Source organism: Meles meles, chromosome 3, assembly GCF_922984935.1.
Source record: "Meles meles chromosome 3, mMelMel3.1 paternal haplotype, whole genome shotgun sequence".
NCBI classification, from domain to species: Eukaryota; Metazoa; Chordata; class Mammalia; order Carnivora; family Mustelidae; genus Meles; species Meles meles.
This window is the reverse complement of record NC_060068.1, coordinates 101,393,048-101,414,044: the sequence shown is the minus strand read 5'-3', so window position 1 is coordinate 101,414,044 and position 20,997 is coordinate 101,393,048. Positions and strand designations below refer to the sequence as shown.

At 41.7% G+C, this 20,997-nt stretch overlaps 1 pseudogene; it reads right to left on the bottom strand.

Annotated features, from left to right (window-relative positions):
• Positions 1 to 8,725: 8,725 nt before the first annotated feature.
• Positions 8,726 to 20,997, bottom strand: part of LOC123939255 — a 67,137-nt pseudogene continuing 54,865 nt past the window's right edge.

Here is a 20,997-nt window from a genome sequence, read left to right as displayed (position 1 = left end):
ACAGTCAAGCTTTGGATATTAATGGGAAAATTAAATTAAAAGTTTTAATATAAAATCAGAAGATTAAGCAAACAGCAAAATATATTTTCCTGTGCATGCCTTTTGAGTATACCCCTCGCATAAAGCCTCCCTGGCATCCTTAAAGCTCTATGTATAATTTATTAGAAAAGCAAAAGTAAAATCCCCTTAGTGTTAAATTGCAGAAATTACTTTTCCTTAAAGTCAATGGACACAGTAAGATTTTTTTTTTTTTTTAAGATAGCTGAGATTCCAGGACAAATCCGTTGAAGCCTCTCTTCTAATCTAAGGTCAAATTTCACTTAACAGATACCATAAAAATTAAAAGGCAAACAAGTGAGAGCAGCCACTGTTGTTTTTTTGTTGTTGTTTTTTTGTGTTTTTTTTTCCTAAAATACGAGGTCACCTGGTTTGGCAGGCTGCAAGGCAGGCCTCGGTCTATGTTCCAGTCCAATACAGCAGTTTTGTTTGTAAAGAAATACTCTGCCTAGAAGTGGCAGACGAGGGAAAATACCCACAACGTGAAGTCAGAGACCATATTTCCCAAGAACTTCATCCACTTGGCTCTTAGGTGGTTTGAAAATAAGAATTAAAAAAAAAAAAAAATTACGGCAATGCAGGAAGAAGAATGATCTGTTGAAGAAATATAATACCTGTTCAGTCAGGAAATACCGCTTTAAAGGGACTCTCTGGGGAAGTCCCCTGGGAGGAGTGGGTGATTTCTTGCTCCAGAGTGCAGAAAGAGGGAAAGGGGCAGTTTCTGTTCTCCCTTGTCTGTTGGGCATGGTATTTGAGCCTCATTGTCATGGTGGTGGTGTTGGACCAGGACACAGAAAGGTGGATTGGCCCAAAGCTGACTGGTTTTATTCACAAGCAGCAAGTTTTATTTAAAAGAATTTGTTTTTTTAAGAATGTCTGAGATAATGCTTCGGGGGGTGGGGGGGAGCGGTGAGGGAGGGCTGTACTGAGAGTAATCACACACCAAAGCTTGCCAAAGCTGCCAACATTTAGGGAGCTCTGCGACAGGGATGACAAGCCGACAACAGTATCCAGGCTTGTTTTGATCTTCTAGGACTCATCAGGCTTTGCAGCTGTGCTTTCTCAGAAGCCCTCGGACAGGAGAGAATAATTAATTTACCCTGAGCACACGAGTCGGGTTCAGCAAGCAACAGTGGAAAGGCTAAGGGCAGGGCTCCTGGGTTACTGGTTCCTCCCATGCTGCCCCAAGGGCCCCTTCGAAAGCAGGAAAATCGCACGTGGTGTTGCTGTGTGTGCTCAGAGTGACTGTGGAAAGAAAAGGCTCACTTGCTATGAAAGCTCTAGTTCGTATTCACGTAGTTCTTAATCCAGCCTTTTCCTGGAGGACAGAATGAGGAGTGTATAATTATTTCTTTGGAAAAAAGAAAAGACTTAACACTAGGTGAAAGGTAAGTTTTGAAATACCATTGCCAGATGGTAGTAGAGGCTTGGTAAGTCTTAGAGCTTCCTGGCAGGACTTCACTCTAGACAGACAGAGTATCAAAAGCATCTCCTGTGAAGAGCTGGGAAACTCCAGATACCTTGCATACGGCTTGTTCTAACATTCTATACTATGCTCTAGAGAGAACGTATCACCAGTCACTAACACCATGCACTAGACACCAGGCACTGTGCTTGGCTTGTGAGAAATAGCAAAAAACAAATGTGTAGAGTCCTTGCCCTTGATAAGATTAATTTAGGGTGTTCTGCAAGACATCAGACAATAACATGCCTGTCCGTGTCAGTAAACACAAAATATGATAGGGCCTCTGAATGAAAACTACGAGTGCAGTGACTGATGATTGCAGGGACACCTGATTTAGCTGAGGAAGGGTCCTTTCGGCAGAGACAGAAACATAAGGAAGAGTGGACAAGGCCCAGACTATACAGAGTAGCCCAGGTAATATGAGGAGCCTAAGGAGAGGGGAGACTTCATGACCCCTAGAACCAAGAGGAAACAGAAACGATGTAAGAGCAAGAAGTTAAAGGGAAAGGCGAAAGGTGTTAGCGTGGCTTATGGGATCTAATAAGCGGAGGATGGAAGGGAGGAATTAATAAGAAAAGTTTCCTCAGATCTCCCTTTCCTGTGACATGGGAACAGAGGAAGCAGGCCAGGGGAGATGTAGACTTCATCACTCTGATGCCAAAGGAGCTCAAACTCTAAAATAATGGTTGAAACGATTGCCCATGTGGATTTACCTTGTGTAGTGATTCCATTTCTCTGTGCCCTGATTGACCTTAAGGCGTCACAGTTAATCAGTAGTCATATTTCTAATACATGTGTCTCCATCTTGGACCTATCTATCCTGAATCACTTGGACACATCTCACAGTTGACTGTTTGAAAGACTTGGCACAAATGACCCTTTTGAGACACAAATCAAATAGAACTTACCTGTTACTGTCATTCCTTAATTGATACATTCTCTCTAGAGCATAGTATAGAATGTTAGAACAAGCAGTATGCAAGGTATCTGGAGTTTCCCAGCTCTTCACAGGAGTTGCTTTTGATACTCTGTCTGCCTAGAGTGAAGTCCTGCCAGGAAGCTCTAAGACTTACCAAGCCTCTACTACCATCTGGCAATGGTATTTCAAAACTTACCTTTCACATGGTGTTAAGTAGATCTCATACCTAGGGTCTTGGTAAAGTTCCTTAGGAGCACAAATGTGTTTTTGACATGTTTTTGAGCGTTACACAAGTCCAGTTCCATAGTAATAGACTGCAGGCAGGTGCAGTCAGCTCTCCACAAGACCTGAGAAGGGCCGAATATGGTGGACCAGAATGGGGCTTGCCATCATCACTTCTTGTGGGAACAGACAGAAAAATGTACTCAGCCAGCTTTTCAAAAAGTCTTTGTCGGCTCTCCTAGTTGAAAAATGTGCAAAATAGGTATTGCTTGATTCTGAACTCAAACTTGACCGCATATCTCAATTAATGTTTCCTCTAATTTCCTAGCCTTCTGGTAGGAAAAGGACTATAGCAGTTTCAAACCTCCTGTCATCCATCTACAAAGCCCTGAAAAATATGGAAGGTTTCTTTTAACTCATATTATGGTAAAGAAGAATTTTTCTTTCTCAGGATTTTTAGTGTTTCTGTTGACATTTTTAGGGGTGCCTGGGTGGTTCAGTCAGTTAAGCATCTGTCTTTGGCTCAGGTCCTGATCCCAGGGTCATGGGATTGAGCCCTGCAATGGGCTCCCTGCTCAGCTGGGAATCTGCTTCTCCTACTCCCTCTGCCTCCTTCCCCCATTCATGCTATGTCTCTGTCTCTCAAATAAATGAAATCTCAAAGAAAAGGGAAAGAAAACAAGTATTTTTATAGATGGGGAAAAAAATAAGAAGAAGAAATGAAAGAAATGCTGGAGAAGCAAAAAATGTCTGCTTCATTCCCGTTCTAACTCTGTCAAAGAAGGAGGTTGATTTCTTGTTTGTTATTTCTGAGGGGTGAAGTGTAGCAGAGATGCTAAATGGAATAAAAGTCATTCTGCTGCTTCCTAGTTTGGAATTTGGGCTACTTTACTTGTTACATCTTCTCTCTCTCTGCCCCCATGGTCTTCTCTGTCTTGGATATGTGGCCTCCAGAATTCAGCCAAAAAAGGAAATCGGAAGTGGGGTGCCTGGATGGCTCAGTGGTTAAAGCCTCTGCCTTCAGCTCAGGTCATGATCTCAGGGTCCTGAGATCGAGCCCCGCATTGGACTCTCTGCTTGGCAGGGAGCCTGCTTCCCCCCTCTCTCTCTGCCTGCTTCTCTGCCTACTTGTGATCTTTGTCTGTCAAATAAATAAATAAAATCTTAAAAAAAAAAAAAAAAGGAAATCGGAAGTTAGGTCCCCATTAGCAGGAAGACATGTGTATCTACTTCCTGATCCTGGTCAGAATTCCATAAGTCCACTTGTATGACACAGGCTAGCTAGAGATACCCATTCAATATGGCTGCCAGTCTTTTTATCCATTGGATGGTCTGGGTAGGAAATTAAGTAATAGATCGGCAGGGCTGTGAGGTGTAAGGGTTTTCTGGCCATAATGAGTGCCCTGGCAGGCCTGAGAGTACACAGGGAGATTCAGAGGGAGAGAGAAGACACCAAGAATCAATATACTTTCTAAGGCAGTAACTTCCTTCTTACCTCCTATAAAGCATGTCTTCTCTTAGGGATATTCTTAAGGATTGTGGACCAAGAATTTTCTCTGGTTATAAAATCCAGTAATTAAACCAAGGGATGGATAAATATATAGAGCTTCTATAATTTGTCCCAAGGTTATCTTCTGGTGATTGCTGATACAATACCAACTTGTCTCCTCAAAAGATGTCTTACAATATTGTAAAATCTCTGCATGAACATTTCCCCCCTCCATAACTACCATCTTTAACTACCTATTTTCAACTAGTTTTTCAAGAGTAAAATCATTTTCTCCTTCCTTCTAGAATCCTATTGATAATACTGAATCTCTTCTTATGGAAAGAGATTGGGGGTGCCTTGATGGCTCAGTCGGTTAAGTGTCTGACCATTGATTTCAGCTTAGGTCATGATCTCAGGGTCATGGAATCGAACCCTAGTCAGACTCTATGCTAAGCAGGGAGTCTGCCTGAGAATCTCTCTTCCTAACCCTCTGCCCCTTTCCCTGATCTGGTGCGCATGCTGTCTCTCTCAAATACATAAATCAGTCTATGAAAAAAGAAAGAGAAAAGAAACTAGACTAGACAGTGTAAAGCAGAATAGTTTAAATTTCAAACTCTGCTACCAGACCATGGTTCTGGTCTTTCTGAACAACTTGCAAGCTCATATCCTTAAGCAAGTTACTTAATGTTCCTGAGTGTTAGCCTTTTTTTTTTTTTTTTTTGGCAAGTGTTAGTTTTTTTTTACCCATAAATAAAAATAATTATAAGCTCATTACCAAAGGACTGTTGTGAGAGTTTTAAAAGATTTGTGTAGCCTCTAGTCTGTGATATATGCTCAAAATATGTTAGCTGTTATTAACTTTGTGTCTTCAGTGGCAGCAAGCACAGGACCAGAAAAATACATACGTATTTGATTGTGTAGGACCAAGTACGAGATCTGCAGCTGTCTAGATATTTAGAACACAATGCAAGGAAAGCATCAAGAAGCAAGTAAACCACTGCACTCAGACAACATGTTTTTTTTTTTTTTTTTTTTTTTTTTTAAATACTTTTTATTTATTTGACAGAGAGAAATCACAACTAGGCAGAGAGGCAGGCAGAGAGAGAGGAGGAAGCAGGCTCCCTGCAGAGCAGAGAGCCCGATGTGGGGCTTGATCCCAGGACTCTGGGATCATGACCTGAGCTGAAGGCAGAGGCTTTAACCCACTGAGCCACCCAGGCGCCCCCAGACAACATGTTTTAAAAAAGATGTGTCCCTAGAGAAACTTTCACATCTTCAACTAGTCATGAAGAAGTGTGGTCTTTCCTTCGGCCATTCCCTTGACTAGCTCCTTTTCCTCATCTGCACTGGTTTCTGTGAATGCTTAGGAAATCTCTAGACATTTTCTTTTCCTGTGTAAATGTGCTAAATTTCTTTGAATAAAATCCATTCTCTTTTGTCTGTTTCCTTTATGTTTTACAGAAAAACCTATAGGATTTTGTGGCTCAACCATGGTATCTGTTTAATTTGGGAGGAGAGGGATGTATTTTATTTCTGTCGTGGCTTGTTAGAATAATGAAAGAGTGCTAAGTGTGGATTGCACATCCTTTATTCCCTAATTGCTAGAGAGAAAACAGTTAAGGACAAGCAGAAAATTTCCTTAGACTCACCCTGCTGCTGCTCAGAATCCACATGGGCCTCATGCCCTTGTGCTCACTGTTGTGGGGGATGAAGAACGTCATCAGCCTTTGACCATGGTCCTAGCCTGTTCAGTCAGTCACAAACTTTACAAAATGATAGGAAATGATAAAGTCAAATTAGAGGAGAGGAAGAGAGAGAAAGGAAGAGAGATAGGGACAGAGACAGGGAGGGAGGAGGGAGAGAGAGAGAGACAGAGACAGGGAGGGAGGGGGAAAGAGAGAGAGAGACACACAAATCCAGCAAACTTTTATTTCCACATTTTGTCTACTCTTGAAGCTTATTTTATTTGGACTTCAGTTGCATCAGTCTTCATTTTTAATTACTTTGTAGAAGATAGTCAATTTTTTTTTCATGGTCCAGGTGATAAATCTTCACAGTCTGTTGGGTTTTGCAAAGTTGTAAATGGCTAATTTATTTTACATTTATTTTTCTGCCAGAGTTGAAGGGCCATATCTGACTTTGCATTTGGCACGAACTTTTAGCGCCTTTTCTGCGACAGCATTTATGCTCCTCACTGACGTTGATTCCCTCAGAAAGCTCATGAATCTTAAAAGCTAGCATCTGGTAGTTGACTTTATCTTCTTGTGTCGTATGTGCAGAGATACACCTCCCCAGCCCTCTGTGAGAACTGAGGACTTCCCCCAGATGCTGAGGATATTGGCGGCTCACGGCACTTAGCAGAATCCCTCTGTGGGTGATGTTAGCAGCTGGAGTTTCTTCCAAGGGGAGGTCAAGCCCTCTGTCTACCATCTAGACACACCCTACCCTGATCAGCATGGGCTTGTGAAAGCGAGGTCCTTTGCATCAAAGGGAATGCTTTAGAAGAACATCCCATTTCTGTGGGGTTGACTGAGGCCTTTCTTGGGATTAAATATTTCTTTCTTTTTTTTTTTTTTTAAAGATTTTGTTTATTTATTTGACAGAGAGATATCACAAGTAGGCAGAGAGGCAGGCAGAGAGAGAGAGGAGAAAGCAGGCTCCCTGCCGAGCAGAGAGCCAGATGCGGGGCTCGATCCCAGGACCCTGGGATCATGACCTGAGCCGAAGGCAGAGGCTTAACCCACTGAGCCACCCAGGCGCCCCTGAGATTAAATATTTCTATCTCTTTTTCAAATGTGTTGATGTTGAGAGCGTTCTTCAAGGAACTACTGTATTTATAGGTTGTATTATTATTTAGGTGTGAAGGAGATGATTGCCACTGAGAAGATAGTTACTCAGTTCTCAAGAATAGGGGCCCCACCACACAATGGTGGGCAGCACAGGGAGGCACTGGGGTCCGTCAGGAGGCAGCGGGAGAGGGAGGTCCTATGAGGAAGAAGGGTTAATGGGATTTTCAAGCAAAGGGACAAATGAAGTAAGTTTTGTAAAAAAAAATGTCTACTCACTGCTACAGAGGCTGCCCTTACTTGCCCGGTACCTGGCCCTGGGGTGGTGAGGACAGGTGGTTGGGGGTGTGGACTCTGGATTGTTAGGTTTGCCTTTAAAAAGCACACTTGTGGGGACACCCGGATGGCTCAGTGGGTTGAGCCTCTGTCTTCAGCTCAGGTCATGATCTCAGGGTCCTGGGATCGAGCCCTGCATGGATCGGGCTTTCTGCTCAGCAGGGAGCCTGCTTCCCCCTCTCTCTATTTGCCTGCCTCTCTGTCAAATAAAATTTAAAAAAAGATCTTTAAAAAGCACACTTGTAGTCAGAGTAGTTACTATCTCTAGAAATTGGGCAGCCCCCCTAGTGTTGGCCAGGCCTCAAATGGCAAAGCATCGGAGTGCAGAAAATGAAAGTCAGGTCTGAGACAACTTCCTACGCAGATATCTTCATCTCAGATTCTGTCTCCCCGGGAACCATATCTAGGGTGTCTTTCATCTTGATACCCACAATGCATGATGCATAGGCTCATAGTCCTCTGAATGTTGTAAGGGCAAATGCTTAATAACTGAGTTTTCAAAAGGAAAAAAAAAAAAAGCCTTAATCAGTGGCAGTTGCCAGTTTGCATGGTGTAATGCTTCTGTCATGGGTGATTTCAAGCCATTATTGATGTCTCTGCGAGTGGAGCTGGGAAGAGACACATTCAGTCGGTCCTGGGGAGCCCGAGGGAGCTGGCTTCAGCGTCTCACTGGCACATCCTCAGAGAGAAGGAAGACGTTTTTATGAAGCATTTTCACCAGCTAGGTGATAGCAAAACGCTACATCACTAGGACTTCATGAGTTTTCCTACTAATTCTTTACATACCGTTTCCCACCTGTTGTAGGTTTACAACCCAGTTTTCTCCACGGTTTGTTCTAACATAATTTGGAAACTGTTTTTGTGAAGGCCGTACTTTATTTAATGCTTAATGAGAAAAGACAATGTAATTTGTTTTCACGTATTTCTTTAGAAGTCTGCACTCAAAAATCATGAAGAGTAAGAAAGACTCTTAAATCACTAAAGCTTTAAATATACCTTACACAATCTTGTTTGTATAAAAATGCAAGTTAAATATAAACATAAAGCAATCATGGTAATTTTATTCAAATCTGTTTCATGTGATCTCCAGTTCTATATAAAAGTTTCTCAGTTCTGTTATTTGTGAGGAGATCAGTACCAGATTGAATTACTATCTCTTGGCATTGGGCCCTTAAAAGCTTAGTTCAACATTAATCTTTCACACGATTAAATGCATTTCCTAATTAGAGGTTACCTAAATGTTGGAGAAAACAAATGAGAAGGGCAGAATGTTCATAAACCAACAAAGAGCGTGACTGTAACGTATCATAGAACATAAATACATCTGTAGAGTAAGCGTGTATTACATACACACATGGATGCCTGCTTACACGTGAGCCCATACCCCACGAGTGCTCACATATCTAGTCATAAAGCAAGGCCTAATGGGATACAGTTTCTGGATCATTCTTTTAGTTGTGAATTTTTTCCTCCCTTGCCATCCTCCCCCTCTTGAAGACAGTAAGGAGAAGACGATGACCAAATTCTTCAAGGTATCTTTTTCTCAAGTGTAGTCAGTTTCTCTGCCATGTCCTGTGTCAAGATAATCAGCCTTTTCTGGGCCTATATTGGAATCAGAACCTGCATCCTTGAAGACATTAATCCCAAGGTTATGCAGTACCTGAAGGGAAAATTCAAGAGGTGCCTTGTTAATTTCTGGAGCAGAGCTCCACCAGCACCAAAGGAAATACTTTAATACACCATTTTTTGGCTTTGGCTTTGGTTTATACCTTGTACAATCTCATATGAGGTCTATCTGTACCATCCCTTTGACTAACTCTAGGATGACATAGCAGCAGCTTGTTGCCCTTTGAATTCTCAGTAACTGGGAATTTCTTACCTAAAATATCTATACTCTTTAATATAGTGTTAAGAGGATTTCCAGAAGCAGGTCTCATTATTAGTGATGCCTCTGTACAGTTTGATACCATTAAATGCCTTAGATCTTCATCCCCTATTGTCTCACACTATATTATAAATGGTACAGCTATCCCTGACTACAAATACAGGCACCAATGAGAGCTATGTTACTCTGTGCAAAAGCATCTTTGTCATGGTCTTTCCCTCAAGCTGCTGTGATACTCTTCTCTGCCAATGGAACAGAATAGCCTGGAACAGGATCTTTTGTTCCATATTTTTAATTAGAGCAATCCCTGCTACTATATGTGTTCTTGTGCAGTGAATCAAGTGAGCAGGTGCTCCAAGCTGGTGATGTCTTGGAAAGGGACTCCTCTGTAGCCAAAACCCTGTAACTTGTATACCATCTAGGTGATCATAATTTTCTAAGAAATATTTTACCAATATTGTCTTTTTCTGTCTAGAATTTGTAGCCACTGTGACTGGATACCAGGACTGAACAAGAACAGTCTAAATCCACCTTGTAAGCCAGTAACACTCTGACTCTGTGTTTTCTACTATGAAGAGAATATTTCGTCTGGCAGTGGCAGAACCCTCAGGAACAACTTTTATTTCTCTTGGAAGATGTCTGTCATGTTTCTTAAGAATGTAGTTCCATCCCTTTTCATTAAAGACACCATCTTGGGGCACCTGGGTGGCTCAGTAGGTTAAGCCTCTGCCTTCGGCTCAGGTCATGATCTCCTGGTCCTAGGATCGAGTCCCGCATTGGGCTCTCTGCTTGGCAGGAAGCCCGCTTTCCCCTCTCTCTCTCTCTGCCTGCCTTTCTGCCTACTTGTGATCTCTCTCTGTCAAATAAATAAATAAAATCTTTTTAAAAATAAAAAAATAAAGACACCATATTGGAAAGTTCACTAATCTTTTATTTTGCAGTATCTCTTCTGCTGTGCATCCTACCTGGTGAAATTTTTATTTCAGACTCCGTCCTTTTCACTTCTGCAAGTATGATTGGGTCTCTTTTAGATCTCCTGAGCTTGTACTTAACTCAGTCTTTCTTCCAGCTTGTTGAGTGGATCATCTGGAGCACTGTCCGTGTTTTATCTTACTCTGGGTGGTGGATACACGGTGTCTTCTTTATATTACATGTATTGTATTATATTACGTTGGTAAATTTTACATTTCTATTTGATGCACTTTTCTGCATGTGTATTGTATTTCAAAATGAAGTGTTAGATGGTTCAAGAAATCATACAAGCTCCACATTTGAAACATCCCCAATTCAGATATTTCTCATCATTTCCACCATTTCTATCCCCATTCAACCCTTCATCGTTCATTAACCTGATGATAGTCAGCACCATCCCACTGGACTTGCTTCTTCTGCCCTTGCCCCTCCAGTCTACTTTGAGCTCATAGGCTAATGATATTGTTTTCAAATCCAAGTTGGATCATGTCATTCCTCTGCTCAAACCCCAAGAGCCTCCCATCTAATTAGAGTCAAAGTCAAAGACTTTTTATATCTTCTATAGCATTAAAAAATGATGATTTCTATAGCAAAAAAATGATCCGACATCCCCTTGTCTCGAACTTTTTTCTTCTAACTTTTTCCCTCTACATTAGTTACACTAGCCTCCCTTGTGTACTCCTAAATTCCTGTTTGCTCACCTTCCTCAGAGGCTTTGCACCCCAAATAGCCTATGTCCTGAATACTCTTCCCATGTGGCTCCCTTCCATATCCCCATCAACTCTGTATTCACATTTTATCTTCTTTGTAAGACTATCCTCATTTCCTGAGTTAAATTAGTGTCCTCTCAATAGGCACCCATATTCGGTTCTCTATTTTTTCTTTTTTTTTTTTTTGCATAATACTTGCCACCATCAGTCATACTGTGTATTTTATACTCATTTGTTCTTTGCTTCCTCAACCTGAACATAAACTTTGTAAGGGAAATGATTTTGATCACTTTTAAAAAATTAATAGCTTGATGCTTTAGGGCCTATATCATGGTCTCATGTGAAGTACGTACTCAGTAAGTATGTGTTGAATGAATACTCTTAAATCATTATTCTCTACTTTCAGGTAATTTGTCTTCTTTGAAATTAAAAAAAAAGCCTCTATTGTTTATTTCAGTGGCTTGTACATAATGTGCAATTAATAGCTGTTTGTTGAATGAATGACTCCTTGCCTAGCTAGTGGCAATGTAGTCCTGTTTTCCTAATGGTTACAGATGGGGAGTAGGAGTATGCACTCTGATGTTCTATTCTTGGCTTTTTCTCTGACTGCATTCAATATGCATGAATATTCATTAGCTGTTTATTTTGGGACTGAAAGATCAAACACTCATTTAGTAAACATGTTGGTATGGAAAACACTGGACAAGCCACTGCCGATTAAAACAAAGACTACATATTCTTGCAGGCTCCCAGAATATGCCTATAAAATGAAATGTGTCCCTGCATTCTAGGGCATGCTGCTAAATGTGCATTTGCATATGCAGATACCAGATTCTGCCCACAGATCAGTTAATTGCCAATACAAAGCAGCCGCTGAGGACATATTTGCTTCTCTTGTAAAGGCCAATACAGTTGTGTGGGCCACAAATGAAATGCATGCTGTTGGATCTGCAGGAATAGTTTCAGAGACTGGACACAATGACCTCTTTGTCAGAATAAATTAGGGAGCTGTTGGTGTCAGTTCTAAAATCCCCCTGATTTCTCAAACAGGAAATACTGCTTGTTCTCCACGAAAATAGGCTGCTGGCCAGAGAAAAGCCTAAAAACTACCTTTGTACCTCAACCCTGGCACATTTGGAATGACAGCCATCATTCACCTGTCTTCATTTGTGCCTGCAAGAGCCACCATGTGATCTTGCTGCCGGGTTGCAGTGGTCCATGGCAGCGGTACTGGCCAGCCTTGACCCTGCTCCACGTCGGGAAAAATCTCTCTGAAATGCAATGGCCGGCCCTACAAAGAGGACTTAGAAGCCGACCGATCAGTACCGACGGTCATAGAACTCTTTCCTATTTGTGAGGATCTACTTAAAATATTTAGGAAATGTTAGAGTAGGCGTCTGATCTACCATCATCAGCAGGCCCAGAAAAGTGAAGGAAGGGACTTGTCCAAAGCCACAGAACTAGTTACTCAAAGGGTGGGATTAAAACCCAGGTCATCTGACTTCTCTTACTATGGTCTTTCCATTATGTTACTGTCACAGTCAGGGGCCTGCCTGTTAACCACCCTGGCTCTCTGATGTTCACATTTTTAAGAAGTCACCCAAGAAACAAATTAAAAATGTAGATCTTTGGGACTTGCCTTTCAGGAACTCTAATTTGGAAAGTCAGAGGTAGAGCTTGAACATGTTTGAACATCTACCCTGGGTGAATTTAGTGTAGGTAATATCAGGCCATAACTTGAGAAATTCTGGTACCTGGCAGAATATCATCAGGGAAGATAGATGGTGCATAGATTTGGACCTGTGTTTATCATCTTGGCCTTGCCACTTCCTGACCAGGTGTATTCAAATGGTTTTATTTCACAGCCTCTCTGAGTCTCAGTTACCTGACCTGTAAAATGAAAATTCACTAGGCTCTTGGGAGAGTTGTATACATATACGTATGTGTGTGTATGTGTAAAAAACGGTGTGCCTTGTGCATAGTATGTGCTTAATAGATGCTAGTTACTGTTGTTATTCAGTTTTAAGTATTCTTTAAGTAGCAAGTGGTATTATTGGTATTTTGGGAGAGCAACTAAATCATTTGACAATTTCATTTACACATGTAAGTAATAGAGTATATGTAAAAATATAATATAAATATATTTCCCTTTGGCTCTACCCTAGTCTCTATGGCTTCTCCCTCTGCCCCACCAAATCTATAAAAGAAAATACCTGTGTGGGAGAGCAGTTATGATATCAACGAGATTGTTCATCTGTTCTTAAAAATGTTATGTTCTCTTTCCTTCCAGTGGGTCCCTAACTAGAATGGCCAATGGCATTCAACAGGCCTGGTGAGAACTCTCACTTCTGATGGAGAGGAGATATGTTTAAGTAATTTAGACATTTCAGCGTGTTTATTCCCACCTACGCTGGAGGTCTTTCGGTCCAGCGAGCTTGTCAAGTGCAGTGAAAATAGACTCAACCTAGGTTTTCATTTCTATGTATAAGCCTACAGGATCCTGAAAAAGTCGACCAAGAGAGAAAGTAAATAAGGGCCTCAGATCATCCAAAATAGTGACTTGAGTGCTACTTTATCATCAGTTTTCTAAAATAACTTGATTGCAAAGAGTCTGAGGCTAGACGGTAGAAATAAACTCAAGTGGGACATGACATGTATGCCAGGGAAAGTGGAGATGGATGTCTGAGAATTTTGAGCAACTTTGGGGCTCTCTGAGTGCTTTGATAGCACACATCACCTGGGCATCAGACACTCTGTGACTGACCTTCCACTGTTTTTTAAAAAGTCTGGGGAGAGGGGCGCCTGGGTGGCTCAGTAGGTTAAGCCTCTGCCTTCGGCTCAGGTCATGAGCTCAGCATCCTGGGATCGAGCCCCGCATCGGGCTCTCTGCTCAGCGGGGAGCCTGCTTCCCCCTCTCTCTCTGCCTGCCTCTCTGCCTACTTGTGATCTCTCTCTCTCCCCATCAAATAAATTTAAAAAAAAAAGTCTGGGGAGAAGCTTGGCTAGAGGGATGCATATTATTACTGAAAATGCACTCCAAAGATCCCGTTCTGGCTGATGCTGATAGTAGTGGTGATTTCAGCATTTGCAGAACATGAAAGGGTCTCCTTTTTTTCTTCTAAAAATCCAGGTAGGGAGCAGAGCAGGGGAATGCGGGACCATAGAGTTGAAGAAGGCCGGGATTTCAATACAGTTCTATACTTTCCCGATGTGTGAAGTGGGGCAGGATTCTTGTAATTTTGAAGGTTCAGTTTCCTCATCTGTAAAACAAGAGTCAGTCACTGTCCTTAAAGGGTGGCTTAGAATAATGTATGAAATACATATATTTAAATATATGTTTATCTATATATGTATATACATATATTACATATACATATATGTAAATTATTTAAGTGTAATTTAATTATATAAAGCACCTGAATCATAGGAGATGATCATCAGTAAATGCTTTCTGCCTCACAGCAGGATCACTGGTAATAAAAGTATCAGAAGAAGCAGGGCACTTTTCGTAACGATGTGGCCTAATTCTACTTTAATCTTCTGTCTAAACTTAATATCTAGGTTGTTTGAATGATAGCCTGCTCAAAAATGCATTTTCCCAACAGAAATAAATAAATAAATAAATGATGAAAATGTCAAGGAGAAGGAAGAGATTCAAAATAGTCGAGGATATTTTAAACACATGAAGACCAACAGAACTAACAGGCCAGAGTATATGCAATCTATGCACGTGCCTCAGACCTCTAGTCATTATTACACTTTTTGGTCAGTAGGTAGGGTCTCCATCTGAATCTGCTTTAAAAACAGATAATAAACCGCAAATGCTTTTATCCATTGCTAGAACTGTCAGATGCCAAGGCCCTGGGCAAAGTGCTTAGATGACTAGATTGCTATTATTCTCTTCCCAGATGGGGGTAGGATAGAGACGAGTTCCAGGTTTCCACGGGCCAGCTGAGCCTTCCTGAGTGCACTTCACCCTCCTCTCAGGGGCCCAGTTGTCCTATTGTTCATCCTTCTTTGGACCCATCAAACGTTGCTTGCTGGAAGGACATAAAAAGCTTAGGGTCTAAGTGTCTGATGCAATTTTGTACATCTTCTCAGTTCAGTATTTTTGCGAGATTGAAGAAGAGTAAATCTCTGTACATTTAACACTCAGGCTTAAGTAATGAAGAATTTAGTGCATACAGTTTCAAAATTTTTAAAATAAGTAGCCATTTTCACGTGCACACCCAAAACTGCTACACTGTATACTTATTTGTAAACTGCTCTTACATTTTGAGCATATTCATTTCATTATATTTTTACATCGTAATTTTAATAGCTATAAGTTATTATATCATGTTACCCTTCTGAACTTGGGTCTCCTAGTTGGAAAGGTAATTGTTCCTAAGACTTGGCTTCTGAGAGCTAAATAGAGATTAATATTTTCATAGAGTAATACTTTGAGAATTTCATGACAAATTTCTTTTTTTTTTTAAAGATTTTATTTATTTATTTGACAGAGATTCCAAGTAGGCAGAGAGGCAGGCAGAGAGAGGAAGAGAAGCAGGCTCCCTGCTGAGCAGAGAGCCCGATGCAGCGCTCGATCCCAGGGCCCTGGGATCATGACCTGAACTGCAGGTAGAGGCTTAACCCACTGAGCCGCCCAGGCGCCCCTCATGACAAATTTCTTAACGTTACAGAAGTAAAATTTCCAGTTCATACAGTATGCAAATTTTTAAGAAATGGTGACGTATTATCAAAGTGAAGATTCCCGTCCAAGTTAAAGAGAATGAACACTTTCCCACTGTTACTATCACGGGGTATCATTATTAAAAGCAATCTAGAGGACATGTGGACTCACAGCACGTTTTTTACCCGATTATGTGGCTGATCCGTGGTAATGATAGCATATCATTGCCTACTCTGTTGAAAGGCTGTTTTGTCCTCTGTTTTGTTACCAGTGCTGCCCCTCTCCCAGCTAGAGTCGGCAGCTGTGGATATCTGCAAGCTTGATAAGAGTGCTGTGAGAGTGTGGTGAAGGAAGCAGGCTTCTCTTTCCCTCCGTACTAACAAAGACATAATTTAACAGTTTCTGAGGGCCAATGCAGTGACGCAACCCCAGTGGGTTTCCTTTAAGAAGGAAACTGCGTGTGTTCACGTCTTTCTATTTTAACAGCGCAATAAACACTTACAAATAATGCTGCGATGCTGCTAGAAATAGAAGGATTCAAAGATAGGGCCTGTACCAAATGTCAGTGTGTACAAAAAATCCAATCACCATTATGATCAGATAAGGCCTCTTTCTCCCTGTGGGCAATAGGTTGTTTTTCAAGATACCTTTTTTTTTTTTTTAAAGCTATGAAAAGCAAAATCAATTCTTGCTTTATTTTTATCTGAAATACTTACAAAACCATTTTTCCCTTCTGTAATCTGAAGTGGGAAAACCAAACTGAAATTGCCTTTTTTTTTTTTTTAATGGAAGTGCATATAATTAACAGTTGCCCCAGGTGGTCCTGTAACTTGGAGATACATGGTTTGCTTCTGAGGCCTCCGTTTTTACAGAAACGATCTGACAGGGGTAATTAGATACAAACTCTAAAATCATTTCCTCATGAAGTAATAGGAAAATAAGACAAAAATCATCTAAGTATTGAAGGCATTCAGTCTCCATCCTAGGCTTTTGTCTCTTCATACGCGGAACGCTCTTCCTTAACCATCTCCGTCCCACACACTGCTTCAGTCGCCATGGATTTGACAATGACTGCAACTGTGTATCTCTCAAGCAGAAATTCTCTTTTTAGCTCCCCATAAATCTTAACGTGTCATCTGGTAGTTCCCTAGTGCCCACAGAACATGACAAGTCTGAAATCCATAAGTTTCTCCCTTAAAATGAAATCCATAAGTTTCTCCTACCCTGCCTGAGTGTAGGCAAAGAGCAGTAGCCACCCCATCAGGAAATCTCATCCTTTTCTCTGTCTACATCTCTTAAATGCATCCATTTCTTCACGGCCGGCCCTTCTCTGGATTCAGCTGCTTCTTCTTGTACCTGCACGGGCCTCCTCCCTACAAGCCACAAGCCACCGTGGTTAGTACCCTTGAGTCCCAGCCTCCCTCCCCTGCCCCTTCCTTGCCCTTTCAAAGGTCTTCTCCTAAGACCAGTGGGAGTGGTCTTCTTAGAGCTCAAACATGATCACGTCACTTCCAACTTAAAGTGTTCTAAGGAATTCTCATTCATTGGTATTACTGAAAAATGTCTTGACAAGACCTGCTCAGGCATGGGCTTTTCTGCCTATTTTACCATTCTTATTTTTCACTATTCTCTGTTCATTTCTTGTGCTAAAGCCATACTCTCATTCTTTTGGTTTCTTGATTGCATCATGCTGCAAACTGACAGAGGTCTTTGCGTACCTGCCACACACCCCCTGCAAACACCCCTCCCACCAACCCAGGACATGCTTTTCTTACTTTCTCTTCCATTTATTTCTTGTCACTTTTCATCTCTCACCTCCAGCATCACTTCCTTGGGAAAACTTCGTCCAGCCGTTCTAGGAAAGATTTCTCTAGTCTCTGCTTTCACAGAATTGCATTTCCTTCCCTCATATTACTTAGGCCAATTTTATAATTACACACCTGTTATTTGGAATTATTTGATTAATGTCTGCCTATGAGACAGAAGCTCTGTGAGAAGGTAGCCTATACTAGTTTACTAGGGCCTCTGTAACAAGTTAACACCAAATGAGTGGCTTAAGCAACAGATGCTCATTGTCTCACTGTTCCAGAGGCTAGAAGTCTGAAATCAAGGCATTGGTAAGGCTGGTTCTTTCTGAACTCTGTGATGACAGGACCCCTTCCTGGCCTCTGTCCTTGGCTTAAAGTTGGCCACCTTCTCCTTGTGTCTTCATGTCATCTTCCCTCTGTGTATATCTGTCCAATGTCCAAATTTCTCCTTTCTGTGAGGATACCGGTTATATTTGATTAAAACTTACCTTAATGACCTCATCTTAACTAATTACATATGCAGCAGCCCTATTTCTTTTTTTTTTTCTTCTTAAAGATTTTATTTATTTATTTGACAGATCACAAGTAGGCATAGAGGCAGGCAGAGAAAGAGAGGAGGAAGCAGGCTCCCTGCTGAGCAGAGAGCCCGATGGGGGGCTCCATCCCAGGACCCTGGGATCATGACCTGAGCTGAAGGCAGAGGCTTTAACCCACTGAGCCACCCACGCGCCCCAGCGGCCCTATTTCTAAATAAGGTCACACTCTGATGTACTGGGGATTAGGACTTCAGTACCTACATTTTGGGAGACGGAACTCAACCAGCAGCAGGGGCCACGTCTGTCTTGTCCAACTGCGTGTCCCTAGTGCTCAGCAGTGTCAGAATCATAAGTGAACAGACAAAGGGTATTTCTTAGCATTCATGCAGTGACAGTTATCAGAAGCAGGGATTAGATCCTTAACATGGCAGGATAATTCCTGTATTATTTCTCCTCTTCTATCTTTACCATAAATTTTTCTTTAAAAAAAAAATAGAGAGCAGGGATACAGTCAAAGACAGTTGTTTCGTACAACATCATGTAGCTAAGATGGTTCCCTGAACTCAGTGATGTGACTGTACCAGAGAGACTGGCCCTTTGTGGGAACTCAGTACATTTTTAGGTAAGAGAAATGGGGTGGATGGAGACAAAGGTGGAGATAGGGAGGAGACACTATTCCCAGTGGCTTTATGGACTTGAAAACACAGCCTGGAGAATGACCAGAGATGCCTGCTGCCCTTCATGCCTGAGACACCAAATGTGACATCACCTTTTCCAAAGATAGCCACTGCGAATCTCCCTCCCTGAGCTCTTCGGCACTGTGGTGTTGTCATTCCCCACAGGCAGTCTGTCACTCCATACCATGGAAACTGGGCAGGCCTGTGACTACCTTGAACAACACAATGTCGCCAGATGGACACTGTGCCAGTTTGTGCCCTCACCTGGCCCAGCAGTTTTCGTTATTTTCTCTTGACAGTCAAGCACATGTAAGAAGTGTGACTCTCCTAAGGTCACCTGTTGTCAGAAGACCAAGCCTCATGGAGAGGCCCCTGGAAGAGGCCAGACTATGTGGAGAGAGGGAAGGAGGACAGGAACGGTGGGAGGGCCAGATCTGAGTAATGGGGCCATTGTAGATTCCAGCCTCACTGAGCCTGCCCCATGACTCCAACCCCAGCTGCTGTCTGACTGAAACCATGGGGGCAAACACCCCTGCTGACCCTAGTCTACCCTCAGGGCTGGGGCACAGAATAATACATTGTCAGTTTTCGGATGGTTTGTTATGCAGCACTAAGTAAGCAAAAGTGTCCAGTAAATATAAAAGCCTTGCATATAGCAGGTCCTAAGTGCCTTCTTTTTGGTGAACACATGCATTTGTCTCCAGGGTCCAAAGAGAATGGAAGGAAAGGAAACAGAGAAAGGGATCTTTTGTGCAAGATGTGAAAAACCTCCTAGTGCAAGTTTCCTGTCAGAATGTTTTTTCTTTGAAAAGCCTCCTCCACTGGAAAGCTTTCAAGACACTAAGAGAGCCGACCTTAAATGTTTCTTTCCACTGTTAGGTCAGGCAACCAGCTCAGACCTCGGGGACTGCAGAGTCTTTATGAGGGAGTTCTGGATAGTGAGAACGAGAGGTGTGAGATAATTTCTTGGTTGGCAGCTGGAAACTGAGAATTTTATTCCTAGAAAGTGTTAAGATTTGAAGAGAAGACATTTAGGCACTTGAATTCAGTGTCTCATTAAAGTGGTACCCTCTTCATCGCTCCGCCCCTACCCGAAACCAAACCTCCATCTGGATCGTTTCGGTAAGTGCAGTGTTTTTATATAACTAATCTGAGTGATGAACAATCTGTAGTTGGAGACTGACCGCTGGCAAATGAGTCAGCCTCGAGTTGTCTTAATTTTCACTTGCCGAAAAGGCTGGGGTGATAAAGAGAGGTAGTCATTCCTTTATTGATCAGTTTTACATAGGATTAAGAGAGCTTTATGAATCAAAGCAGGCCCTTGCTTGGAGAAATAAGCAAATCTCAGATTTTAAAATTAAATAAAACAAAACCAAAAAACCTACTTTCACACCTAAATGCATAATTGTCCAGGTATGGGAAAAATCGTTAGGTTGGAGCTCTCAAAATATAATGCTCCATACTTATGTGTATGGATACACCACCACAACTTTATTGTACATCCGTACCCTTACTCATACCCTATGCACACACACATACACACACAAGTGCACATATACACACATCTTTTAGAGGTTAGACCTCAACTTTTCTAACAACCCTCACATAATCCACTTCCAATCTCTTTTTTGTCTTTTAAAAATTAGATCAGCGGGGCCTGGGTGGCTCATTGGGTTGAAGCCTCTGTTTTTGGCTTGGGTCATGATCCCGGGGTCCTGGGATCGAGTCCTGCATCTGGCTCTCTGCTCACTGGGGAGCCTGCATCCCCCTCTCTCTGCCTGCCTCTCTGCCTACTTGTGATCTCTGTCTGTCAAATAAATAAATAAAATCTTTTTAAAAAATAAATAAATAAAATGAAAATTAGACCAGTACACCTGTTGGTAGTCAAGAGTCATGTAATTTACATTATTTACATCCAGACTGGGTAGTTTTCAAAGGCGATACCACACGTAAACATTTACAGGATTATGTCCGGAGAAGTGTAGAAGAGCTTGTAATTTCACACACACACACACACACACACACACACACATTTTACTTTTGAAAACCTCGTAGACTGAGCATAAGCTGTTCAACCATAGTCCTTTATAATCTAAGCCTCGTCGTCAACCAGACCATTTTATTGCTGTCGTTTGTATCTCAGAAATCACCAACATGCAAATGTCTACCCTAGAACAATACTTAGAATTGTCTGATGTTTCTTCACTATAAACGTGTAATCCTTTAAACTTTTTGGACTAGTGGAACACCAAGGCCCAACGGGAGTTCTGTCATACCACATGTGAGTGATTAAGAAAATGAGCTTATTTAAAAGACATAATGATTTTTAGTGGACAAATCAGTGGAGGTTTCATAGGCAGGTATTCTGCAAACTCTCCACCTGCATCTTTCTATGGCTGAATATACTTCTATTTTAACTCATAACCTTGGGATATATATTCTCTTTACTCTAAGTAGTACATC